Source organism: Myotis daubentonii, chromosome X, assembly GCF_963259705.1.
Source record: "Myotis daubentonii chromosome X, mMyoDau2.1, whole genome shotgun sequence".
Classification (NCBI taxonomy): domain Eukaryota; kingdom Metazoa; phylum Chordata; class Mammalia; order Chiroptera; family Vespertilionidae; genus Myotis; species Myotis daubentonii.
In genome coordinates, this window is record NC_081861.1 from 96906466 (window position 1) to 96920280 (window position 13815).

Consider the following 13815-nt stretch of genomic DNA (forward strand, 5'->3'; position numbering starts at 1 on the left):
CATTGGAGCCTGAGTGACCCTGGTTCCCCCGTTAGCCATCCCCTGATCAATGGAGCCTGAAGGCCGGGAAGGGGGGTGGGGGGGGATGGATAGACCAGTAGTCTGTTCGGTCATTACAGACCCCGGGTTTTTATATATTAGGATAGGCATCCAACATCTGAGTACATGATATATGAAGCAAACTCTGACAGAAATGAAGGGAGAAATACAGGGCAACACAATAATTGTTGGCAACTTTACGATCCCTCTTTCAATAACAGAAAAAAATACAAAGGATCAACAGGAAATTAGAGAACTTGAATAACACTGTAAACCAAATGAATTTAACACTAGATTGCCCAAGGAAGTCATTTTGACTGCTTTTTAATTTCAATTAGAAAAACAATTATGTATATAAGGATACAATGTCTTAGAATTTTGTGACTTTTTGTACAACATATAAATGCGTTTATTAATAATTGTAGTTACCTCCCCCTCCTTCATTTCCGGTATATATATATATATATATATATATATATATATATATATATGTGTGTGTGTGTGTGTGTGTGTGTGTGTTATACCTATATTGCCCAAAAGCAGTCATTTTGACTGCTTGGGGAAATTTTAACTCTTATTATTGAATTGAGTAAATTTCTTATATGACCAGTTCGTCTCTGTATTGAAATAACAGTTTTCATTTTTTTTCCATTACCGTCACATGATAACATACAAGTACATGATAAATTGTCGATACTTGATAAGTTGCATTTGCTCAATAAGCTAAACTAGTACTTGTTATTCGAATCTTTATGCAGTGATACTTGTTCTAATAAATTGTTTATTTTATTTCTTTTGCGCCCTAAATTCATGAAAGAAATGTCGAATAGAAGTGAGTTATTGGAAAAGCTAAGGAACATAAGTGAAGAGTGCTCCGATATTACTCTTTCACAATGCAGTCATTTTGACTGCTTTTGGGCAATATAAGTATATACTAAATTTTAGTCTTTCTAGTGTAAAGGAAACATTTCACCTAACAATAATAGAATACACATTCTTCTCAAGTACATACAGAACATTCTCCAGAATAAATCACTTATTAGATAACAAAACAAATTTAAGCAAATTTAAGAAGACTGAAATTATACAAATCATTTGCCAAACATAAAACAAAACTTGAAATTAATGGCAGAAGAAAAATATAAATCAATGTCAGTGAGATAATGCTTTACACCTGTTAGGATGGCAATTATGAAAAAACAAAAAGTGTTGAAGATGTGGAAAAATTGGAATGCTGTACACTGCTGGTAGAAATTTTGATGCAGCTGCTATGGAAAATGGTATGAAGGTTCCTCAAAATGTTAAAAAATAGAAGTAACATATGATCCACCAATTTCAGATCTGGGTATTTATCCAAAAGAATTGAAATCAAAATCTCAAAAACATTCTTGCACTCCGGTATTTATTGCAGCATTATTCACAGGAGCCCAACTGTAAAAGGAATGTATATGTCCATCAATGGATGAATAGATAAGTAAAATGCACATACATAAAATGGAATACTATTTGGCCATGAAAATGAAATCCTGTCACATATGGCAACATGGCTGAATCTAGAGGATATCATGCTATGTCAAATAAGCTAGACATAGATAAATACTGAATGATTCCACTTATATGAGGTTTCTAGTGTATTCAGAGTCATAGAAGCAGCCCAGCCAGCGAGGCTCAGTGGTTGAGCATCAATCTATGAACCAGGAGGACATGGTTCTATTCCTGGTCAGAGCACATGCCCAGGTTGCAGGCTCGACCCCCAGAGTGAGGCATGCAGGAGTCAGCCTATCAATGTTTCTCTTTCATCATTGACGTTTCTATCTCTCTCTCCCTCTCCCTTCATCTCTGAAATCAATTTAAAAAATTTTAAATGATAGAAACAGAAAGTAGAATGGTGGTTGACTGGGGCTTGGAGGAATAGGACATGGAAGTTGCTATACAATAGTATAAAGATTTAGTTATAGAAGATGAATAAGTCCTATATATTTCCTGTACAATATTATGCTCATAATTATAAGGAACACTTACTTTTTTTAAAGAGAGTAGATCTCACATAATGTGATTTTTACCACAAAAAGAAAAAAAATAGTTAGAAAACATGATGGAGGAGATGGCAAAGCAGTGGAAGCATAGCATTTTCATCTGCTGGAATTATCACATTACAAACAAAATAACTGTATAGAATGTACGAACAACAGGTACAACACACTGGGACATAAGAAATCCCCTTGACCTTCAAAATGCAAGAACAAGGGAGGAAAACACCAACAGCCACATGATCTGCAAGGTATCAACAATTCTGTAGTAACTAGTGGCCCGATGCACGAATTCATGCACACTGAAAGACAATTAGAAGAAATATTTTAATATCCCTATTCTCTATAATAGAAGTGTCAACCAAATTCATGATCTACAATGACAAGTGGAAACACACACACACACGTGTGATTGGCACCAGTGAGAGCTTTATATGTATTGCACATGTGCAACTCAACTTAGTCTTTTATATATATAGAATAAAGTTGCTTAACACTAGAAAGACTGAAATTTAGTATATACCTATATTGCCCAAAAGCAGTCAAAATGACTGCATTGTGAAAGAGTAATATCGGAGCACTCTTCACTTATGTTCCTTAGCTTTTCCAATAACTCACTTCTATTCGACATTTCTTTCATGAATTTAGGGCGCAAAAGAAATAAAATAAACAACTTATTAGAACAAGTATCACTGCATAAAGATTCGAATAACAAGTACTAGTTTAGCTTATTGAGCAAATGCAACTTATCAAGTATCGACAATTTATCATGTACTTGTATGTTATCATGTGACGGTAATGGAAAAAAAATGAAAACTGTTATTTCAATACAGAGCCGAACTGGTCATATAAGAAATTTACTCAATTCAATAATAAGAGTTAAAATTTCCCCAAGCAGTCAAAATGACTGTTTTGGGCAATATAGGTATAATATATATATATATATATATATATATATATATATATATATATATATACCGGAAATGAAGGAGGGGGAGGTAACTACAATTATTAATAAACGCATTTATATGTTGTACAAAAAGTCACAAAATTCTAAGAACATTGTGTCCTTATATGCATAATTGTTTTTCTAACTGAAATTAAAAAGCAGTCAAAATGACTTCCTTGGGCAATCTAGTGTTAAAACTAGGCTGAAGAGAACACCACTTCATTTTTTATTTTTTACCCTTATTTTTTAAAAAAAATTTCTTTTCTTTCTTTTGTATTTTTTTCCTTTTTGTATTATGTTTTCTATATATTTTTATTTTTATTGCAATTTTATTTTATCTTATGTTTTCTTTTTTTCCACCATTTCTTCTTCATTTCTCCCTTTTCATCCTGTTTTCTCCTGTCCCCACTTCAGTTTTTCTCTTTCCTTTCTTTTTACCCCTTGTGAAAAATTTATCTTTATCTGCTTTATTGACATGTTATTGTAGTCTCTGTTGGCATACTCATATATCTAAATTCCTCTGCGCTACTCCAAGAACATGCACCCTTCTCTTTTTCTTTGCTAGTCATTTTTTATGCTTTTGTTTTTCCTATCCTCCCCTGCTTTTCTTCTAATTGTTTAGTTTTAATCACTAAAATCAAGCGTTACTGCTCTCTCTATTGTTTTTTTTATCTTTATTATTCAAATTACTACAGATGCACCTCTTTTTCCCCTGCCAAAGCTCCTCTCCACCCAGTTCCCACCTCAAGGCAGGCCTGGTCCCCCCTCACCCCCCCACCCCCTGCGACTGACCTCGTCCATAGGGGTAAGCTTTTTGTATAATCTCTTCCCACACCCCACACAACCCCTTCCCCCCAAGAATTATCAATCTGCTCCCTTTCTATGCCCCTGATTCTATTACATTCGCCAGTCTGTTCTGTTCATCCAGTTTTTTTATTCATTTGATTTTTAGGTTCACTTGTTAATAGATATATGTATTTGTTGTCACTTTGTTGTTCATAATTTTCGCTCTTTATCATTTTCTTCTTCTTCCTCTTCTTAGAGAATACTCTTCAGCATTTCATTTAATACTGGTTTGGTGGTAATGAACTCCTTTAGTGTTTTCTTGTCTGTGAAGCTCTTTATCTGACCTTCAATTCTGAATGATAGCTTTGCTGGGTAGAGTTATCTTGTTTGAAGGTTCTTGCTATTCATTACTTTGAATATTTTTTGCCACTCCCTTCTGGCCTGCATAGTTTCTGTTGAGAAATCAACTGACAGTCGTATGGGTACTCCCTTGTAGGTAACTGTTTTTCTCTTGCTGCTTTTCAGATTCTCTGTCTTTTGCCCTTGGCATTTTAATTATGATGTGTCTTGGTGTGGACCTCTTTGGATTCCTCTTGTTTGGGGTTCCCTGCGCTTCCTGGACTTGTAAGTCTATTTCTTTCACCGGGTAAAGGAAGTTTTCTGTCATTATTTCTTCAAATAGGTTTTCAATATCTTGCTGTCTCTCTTCATCTGGCACTATCATAATTCAGATGTTGGTACACTTGAAGTTGTCCCAGAGGCTCCTTACACTATCTTCATATTTTTGGATTCTCTTTTCTTTTGCTTTTCCAGTTGGGTGTTTTTTGTTTCTTCATATTTAAAATCTTTGACTTGATTCTTGGGATCCTCTAATCTGCTGTTGGATCTCTGTATATTATTCTGTATTTCAGTCAGTGTATGCTTAATTTCTGATTGGTTATTTTTCATATCCTCGAGGGTCTCACTAAATTTCTTGGAGGTTTCTAGAAGATTCTTGAGCAACCTTATAACTGTGGTTTTGAACTCTATATCCAGTATTTTGCTTTCATCCGTTTCTTTCATTTGCGACTTGTTTCTTTATCTTTGCATTTTGGCTGCTTCCCTTTGTTTGTATCTATGTATTGGGTAGCTGCTAAGTCTCCTTGAGTTGATAGAGTGGCCTTGTGTGGTAACTGTCCTATAGGGCCCAGTGGCTCAGCCTCCCCAGTCACCTGAGGTGAACACTCTTGGGGCACCTCTTTGTGGGCTGTATGCACAGTCTTGTTGTAGTTAAGCCTTGATTGCTATTGGTATCACTGGGAGGAATGGACCTCCAGGCCAGTTGGCTGTGATGACCAGCTGTGTCTACACTGTTGTGCAGGAAACACCCTTATGGGGCAGGACTTCCTTCAGTGGGGCTTTGGTGCTCACCGAGTCTGTCCCTTGAGTGTGTCTATAATGAATGTGAAGAGTTGTAATCAGATACTGTCTCACGGTGACCACTGGGTACACTGGCTCTTGGATCTCCAAGGAGGTGCAAGGTCAGCCAATGTCTGGGGTCGCCCAGCAGGAGCTACAGAGACATCTGCAGATTCCCCCTCTTTGTATGGGGTTTGGAAGTGCCCAGACGAGGCCCAGCTGTGAAGCAAGGCAGGCTGCTGCTGCTGGACCTAGGGCAGGGGTGGGCAAACTTTTGACTCAAGGGCCACAATGGGTTCTTAAACTGGACTCAGAAGAAGGAGCTGCGGCTGTGTTTCCCGACGTTGCCATGTTAACACTGCTGCTGGTGAAGGAGCGGAGGGGAGAGCAAGAGAACCCTCCGCTCTTTCAGCTCCACAGGCCGGACAGAACAGCTGAACGGGCCGGATCCGGCCCGCAGGCCGTAGTTTGCCCACGGCTGACCTAGGGCCTTCTTTTGGAAGCTCTGGGGCTCTCTGACCCAGCTGCAGTTTGACAGGTTTTCAGCAGAGAAAGTACAGGCCATTCATATGCAAAAGGTGATGCGCACAACTTGGGTGGGTTTGTAAATTAGGTGGGGCGGGGTCTCTGGGAATCAATACGGCGAAACAAACAGCGATGGCTGCCAGTCAGCCCTTCATTGGAGATGTCCCCAGGTCTCCGTGTCCCGTGCCCCCCCCCCACCCCACGTGCAAGAACAATGATCGCAGCACGCACCTCTGAGAGAAAGCCGACCTCGCGTTTCGGTGCCGATGCCAGACAGTCCAGTTTCTCCCCACATGCGTCTGGGTCCCCAGAGTCTCACCTGGAACTGGAGCTCAGAGCAAGTGGCAGCTTGTATCTCCATCCCGATTAAAAGAGCAGCACATGAAGTTGCCAGCGCTTTCCGTGACTCTGCACCTCTTACCAGTCTCAATGCGCTTTCTTCGCCTCTCTACTTGTGGAACTTCCACTCAGCCAGTTTTCCCATGGTTCTGAGTGGTAGTAGTTCTGCCTTTTAGATATAATTTTGATGTGGTTGTGAGAGGCAGCAAGTATAGGTGTTTACCTATGCTGCCATCTTGGTTCTCCTCTCTCTATTCTTTTCCAAAAATACACGAATAACTTTTTTGTTTTGTCTTTTTTTTGTTTTCTTCTTACCCACTCATTCTTTTTCTATCTCCTCTAAAGTAACCGATACCTTCCCCTATTCACTCAATTCTTTAACCTTACTTTCTGTACATAAGCTCTTCTTCCACAGATTTTGTGCCCCCGTTTTCAGGGTGGTTGTTGTTTGCATTTTTTGGTTTATTTGCTTGATTTGTGGTATTTTCTCCCCATAATTGTTTTCCCTTTTCTTTTCTCTATTACCTTTTTTCCTTTTCTTGATATAATTTATGCTCTATTTTTCTCCCTCCTAATTCTCTTTCCTCTGGTGGTCACTGGTGTCGTGAGTACATTCGTGTTTTGATCCCTTTGTGTTGTGTGTTGTTGGGTTGAAGTTTACGCTATTTGGTCAACATGGTAGAGAGCAAGCCACATAACCAGACAACCTGTGACTCAATCCATGAACAGGACAATAAAACTCAAGACCCAACTATACCAAGAGAACACAAAAATCCCAAGTAGACGGCATCCCTAAAATACCCACCCCAGAAGACCTGAGAGATTGCATCACTGGGCCCCACAAAGCATCTACTAGATAAGACAAACAAAAAATCTGGGTGGCATAGCAGTGTTATCTAAGAACACAAAAACAATCACAAAGGAAAAAAGAAAATGGGGAGACAAAGACACACTCCATAGGATAGAAAAGGAGGAATCAGCAGAAAAGGAAATAAATGAAATAGAGGCAAGTAATTTGACAGGGAAAGAATTTAGAGCAATGGTTAGCAGGACACTGAAAAGGATGGAAAACATATTCAACATGTATAATAATGAACACCATTACAAGAGATAAGGATGGCCATTTATAATATTAAAGGGAAAAATTGAAAAAGAGGATATAACTCCGGTAAACATATATGCACCCAATACAGGAGCACCCAAATACATAAAAAAACTTATGGAAGATATCAAGGGAGGATCAATGGCACTACCATCAGAGTTGAGGACTTTAATACCACACTGACACCACTGGATAAATCTTCTAAACCAGTGGTTCTCAACCTTCCTAATGCCACAACCCTTTAATACAGTTCCTCATGTTGTAGTGACCCCCCAATCAAAAAATTATTTTTGTTGCTACTTCATAGCTGTAATTTTGCTACTGTTATGAATCATAATGTAAATATCTGATATGCATGATGTATTTAGGCAACCCCTGTGAAAAGGTCATTCGACCCCTAAAGGGGTCGCAACCCACAGGTTGAGAACCACTGCTCTAAACAAAAAAATCAACAAACAAAAGAGCAATCATATATGACTCACTAGATCAGATGGAATTAATTAACATCTTCAGAACATTTGACACCAAAGCTACAAAATATACATTTTTCTCAAGTGTACACAGGAAATTTTTAGTCAGACCACATACTAGAACACAGGCAAAGTCTCTTCAAATTCAAGAAGATAGAAATCATATCAAGCATCTTCTCAGATCACAATGGCATAAAATTAGAAATGACCTACAATAAAAAATGCAAAATAAAAACCCCACAAGTAATTGGAGGATAAATAGCATTCTATTGAACAATAATTGGGTTACCAAAGAGATCAAAGTAGAAATAAAAAGCATCATGGAAATAAAAGACAATGAAAACACAACAATCCAAAATCTATGGGACACAGTGAAAACAGTCCTGAGACGGAAATTCATCGCTCTATGGGCCTCCTTCAAAAAAAAAAAGAAAAAATGGTAATTATCTAACCCTACAACTCCATAAATTAGAAACAGAGCAACAAGAAAACTCCAGAATAAACAGAAGGAAGGAAATGATGAAGATGAGACCAGAAATAAGTGACATAGGGACCAAAAAATATATATATACAAATGATCAATAAAACCAAGGGCTGGTTCTTTGAAAAGATAAACAAGAGTGATGAACCTCTACACAGGCTCACTAAAAACAGAGATAGGATCCAAATAAACAAAATCAGAAATGAAAAAGGGCAAGTAACCACCAACCGCACAGAAATACAAAGGACTGTAAAAAAAAATACTAAGAACAGCTCTACTCCAACAAACTGGACAACCTAGACCAGTGGTCGGCAAACTCATTAGTCAACAGAGCCAAATATCGACAGTACAACGATTGAAATTTCTTTTGAGAGCCAAATTTTTAAAACTTAACCTATATAGGTAGGTACATTGTTATTAACCTAATTAGGGTACTCCTAAGCTGGCCTTTGCTAAAAACGTCCTCAATCTGATTGAGGTACGTTCGCTGAGGTTGACCCCTTCCAACTCTACAATCCACACTCATCTTGTATACTTGTTTCAGATAGATGACTGTGGATAGAAGAGTTGGAAGGGGTCGACCTCAGCGAATGTACCTCAAAACAATGTACCTCCCCCGCACTGCGTATTCCACAGCCCGCCTGTGCTGCGTCTCCCTTCGCCCGACCGACCAACACCCCCCACTTCTTCTAACGCCACTTCTTCAAAATAGCCTCACCCAGGCCGAAAACTGACTTCTGTGCATGGGCCACTTAGTTTCAATTGCACTGTACATGCATGCCTACATGTGGTATTTTGTGGAAGAGCCACACTCAAGGGGCCAAAGAGCCGCACATGGCTTGCAAGCCGCAGTTTGCCGACCACTGACCTAGACAAAATGGGCATATTCCTAGAACAATGCAACCTTCCAAAACTCAATCAGTAGGAATTTAAAAACCTGAACAGTTGAAACTACTGATGAAATTGAAGCAGTACTCAAAAATCTTCCGGCAAACAAAAGCCCTGGTTTGGAGGGATTCACAGTAAAATTTTTCCAATCATTCAAAGAAGACTGAAACCTATCCTCCTCAGAGTACTCCAAAAAACTCAAGAGGAAGACACACTTCCCAGCTCTTACTATGAAGCTAGCATTACCCTAATCACAAAACCAGATAAAGACACTACAAAGAAAGAGAATTACAGCTCAATATCTCTGATGAACATAGATGCTGAAATCCTCAACAAAATTCTAGCAAATCAGACCCAGCATTACATTAGAAAGATTATACACCATGGCCAAGTGGGATTTATTCTGGGGATGCAAAGCTGATACAGTACCCAGAAATCAGTAAACTTCATACACCACATAAACAAACTGAGAGATAAAAGTCACATAGTCATATCAACTGATGCAGAAAAAGCATTTGACAAAATCCAACACTCTTTCTTGATAAAAATGCTCAGAAAAGTGGGAATAGAGCAATAATACCTGAACATAATAAGAGCCTTATATGACAAACCTACAGCCAACATCACACGCAATGGGCAAAAACTAAACCCATTTCCCCTAAGATCAGGAACAAGACAGGAATGCCCACTATCAACACTCCAGTTCAACAAAGTACTCTAAGTGTTAGTCATAGTGGTAAGACAAGAAAAAGAAACAAAAGGCATCCAAGTTGGAAAAGAAAAGGTAAAACTGTCCTTATTCGCAGAGGACATGCTATTGTACATAGAAAAACTGAAAGACTCCACCAAAAAACCATTAGACATAATAAATGAACTTGGCAATGTAGCAGAATACAAAATTAACACACCCAGAAATCTACGGCTTTTTTATGCACCAATAATGAACTCACAGAAAGAGAAATTAAAAAGGCAATCCAATTTACCACTGAACCAAATAAATTAAGATACCTAGGAATAAACTTAACTAAAGAGATAAAAGATCTGTACTCGGGAAACTACAAGACATTGAAAAAAGAGATAGGGGAAGACATAAACAAATGGAAGAATAAACCATGTTCATGGACTAGTAATATCAAGATCATTAAATTATCTATACTACCAAAAGCAATCTATAGATTTAGTGCAATCCCCATTAAAGTTCCAACGGCATATTTCACACACCTACAAGAAACTCTCCAAAAATTCATATGGAATAAAAAAGACCCCAAATAGCCGCAGCAGTCCAAGAAAGAAGACCAAGTTCAAGGAATCACAATACTAGATATCAAGCTATAATAGAAAGCCACTATTCTCAAAACTGCCTGGTACTGGCCCAAGAAGAGATATAGAGACCAACAGAACAGAACAAAGAACCCAGAAACCAACCCAAGCCATTATGCTCAATTAATATTTGACAGAGGAGGCAAGAGCATACAATGGAGTCTAAGACAGTCTCTTCAATAAATGGTGTTGGTAAAATTGGTCAGACACATGCAAAAAAATTAAACTAGACCACCAACTGACACCATACACAAATATAAACTCAAAATGGAAAAAGGACTTAAATGTAAGACGGGAAACCATAAAAACCTTGGAAGAATGCACAGGGAGCAAAATATCAGACATATGTCGTAGCAATATATTTAATAATGATACAGCTCCTAGGGAATGGAGACTAAAGAAAACATATGCAAATGGGACTACATCAAAATAAAAACTTCTGCACAGCAAAGAAAACCATCAACAAAACAATAAGAAAGACCACTGCATGGGAGAACACATTTGCCTATGATATATCTGATAAGGGCCTAAACTCCAACATTTATAGGGAACTCTTACATGTTAACAAAAGGAAGATAAACAATCCAATCAACAAATGGGCAAAGGACTATACAGAAACTTTTTGAAAGTGGACATACAGAAGGCCAAGAGACATATGAAAACATGCCCAAGGTCACTAATCATCCAAGAGATGCAAATCAAAATGACAATGAGGTACCATCTCAAACCTGTCAGAATGTCTATCATCAACAAATCAACAAATGACAAGTGCTGGTGAGGATGCGGAGAAAAAGGAACTCTTGTTCACTACTGGTGGGAATGCAGACTGGTGCAGCTACTGTGGAAAACAGTATGGAATTTCCTCAAAAAGTTAAAAATGGAACTCTCATTTGACTCTGTAATCCCACTTTTTGGCATATCTCCTAAGAAATCAGAAAGACCAATAAGAAAGGATATATGCACCCCTAAGTTCATAGCAGCACAATTTACAATAACTAAGATTTAGAAACAGCCTAAGTGCCCAATCGCAGATGAGTGTATTTAAAAACCTGTGGTACATCTACACAGTGGAGTACTATGCTGCTGTAAAATGGAAGGAACTCCTACCATTTGTAACAGCATGGATGGAACTGGTGAGCATTATGCTAAGTGAAATAAGCCAACCAGAGAAAGATAAATATCACATTACCTCACTCATATGTGAAATATTATGAACAACATATACTGACGATCTAAAACAGATCCAGAGAGGAGACAACCAAGATGGCGGCATAGGTAAACACCTGAACTTGCTGCCACACACAAACACATTAAAACTACAACTAAAAGACAAAACGAATATCATCCAGAACCATGGGAAGGCTGGCTGAGTGGAAATTCTACAACTACAAGGAAAGAGAAAAGCGCATTGAGTCCGGTAGGAGGTGCAGAGGGGTGGAAGTGTGGAGGTATGGAGGCGTGCCAAAGGAGCTGGCAGCTGGGTACGCTGTTGTCTTTTTCAACTGGGAGGGAGGCACAAGCTCCTGACTGCTCTGAACTCCAGTTCCGGGGGACAATCTGGGGACCCAGACTCATACGGAGAGAAACTGGACTGTCTTGCATTGGGCCGGAACATGAGGGCGGCTTTCTTGCAGAGGTGCTCGCAGCTTTCATTGTTCCTGCACAGGGCCGAGGGCACAGAGACTTGGGACCTCTCCAAGGCAGGGCTGAAGGGAAGCCATTGCAGTTTGCTCTGCCCTGGTGATTCCCTAAGATCCCACCCCACCCAATTTACAATCCCCATTCAAGCTGTGGCAGAGGCCTTTGTATACAAATGGCCTGGCCTTTCTCTGTCTAAAAACCTGACAAACTGCAGCTGGGTCAGAGAGCTCCAGAGCTTGCAAAAGAAGGCCCAAGGCTAGTCAGCAGCCTGCATTGCTTCACAGCTGCGCCTCATCTGGGCACCTCCAAACCCCAAAGAAGAGGAATCTGCAGATCTCTCTGTAACTCCTGATGGGTGGCCTCAAGCAGTGGCTGACTTTGCACCTCCTTGGAGATCCAAGAGTCAATGTACCCAGTGGTCAGAGTGAGACCATCCACATTACAACTCTTCACATCCATAAGAGACAGACTCAGGGGGCAAACTCAGTGAGAGCCAAAGCTCCACTGAAGCAAGTCCTGACCAATAAGGGTGTCTCCAGCACAGAAGTTCTCCCACTGTAGACACAACTGGCCTCACAGCCAACTGGCCTGGAGGTCAATTCCTCCCAGTGATATCTACAACAATCAAGGCTTAACTACAACAAGACTGTGCACACAGCCCATAAGGGCGTGCACCAAGAGTGTCCACATCAAGTGATCGGGGAGGCTGAGCCACTGGGCCCTATAGGACACCTAGTACACAAAGCCACTCTATCAACACAGGGAACCAGCCAAAATGCAGAGACAAAGAAACGTGTCACAAGTGAAAGAAATGGATGAAAGCAAAATACTGGATATAGAGTTCAAAACCATGGTTATAAGGTTACTCAAGAATAGCCGTGGGCAAACTACGGCCCGCGGTCCGGATCCGGCCCGTTTGAACTGAATAAAACTATTGAAAAAAAAGACCGTACCCTTTTATGTAATGATGTTTACTTTGAATTTATATTAGTTCACACAAACACTCCATCCATGCTTTTGTTCCAGCCCTCCAATCCAGTTTAAGAACCCATTGTGGCCCTCAAGTCAAAAAGTTTGCCCACCCCTGCTCAAGAATCTTCTAGAAACCTCCAAGAAATTTAGTGAGACCCTCGAGGATATGAAAAAGTTCCAACTAGAAATTAAGCATACACTGATTGAAATAAAGAATAACATACAGAGATCCAACAGCAGACTAGAGGATCCCAAGAGTCAAGTCAAAGATTTGAAATACGAAGAAGCAAAAAACACCCAACCAGAATAGCAAAAAGAAAAAAAGAACCCAAAAATATGAAGATAGTGTAAGGAGCCTCTGGGACAACTTCAAGCGTACCAACATCTGAATTATAGGGGTGCCAGAAAAAGAGAGAGAGCAAGATACTGAAAACCTATTTGAAGAAATAATGACAGAAAACTTCCCCTACCTGGTGAAAGAAATAGACTTACAAGTCCAGGAAGCACAGACCCCAAACAAGAGGAATACAAAGAGGACCACACGAAGATACATCATAATTAAAATGCCAAGAGCAAAAGACCACGTGAGAATCTTAAAAGCAGCAAGAGAAAGCCAGTTAGTTACCTACAAGGGAGTATCCATATGACGGTCAGCTGATTTCTCAACAGAAACTATGCAGGCCAGAAGGGAGTGGCAAGAAATATTCAAAGTGATGAATAGCAAGGACCTACAACCAAGATTACTCTACCCAGCAAAGCTATCATTTAGAATTGAAGGTCAGATAAAGAGCTTCACAGATAAGAAAAAGCTAAAGGAGTTCATCACCGACAAACCAGTATTATATGAAATGCTGAAGGGTATTCTTTAAGAAGAG

The 13815-nt window shown here is 39.4% G+C and overlaps 1 protein-coding gene across 1 annotated transcript in view; it reads right to left on the reverse strand.

Moving 5' to 3' along the window:
• ABCB7 (ATP binding cassette subfamily B member 7) overlaps positions 1–13815 on the reverse strand; it is a 198483-nt gene that overhangs the window by 143562 nt on the left and 41106 nt on the right. The gene's annotated exons all lie outside the window — the stretch shown is intronic.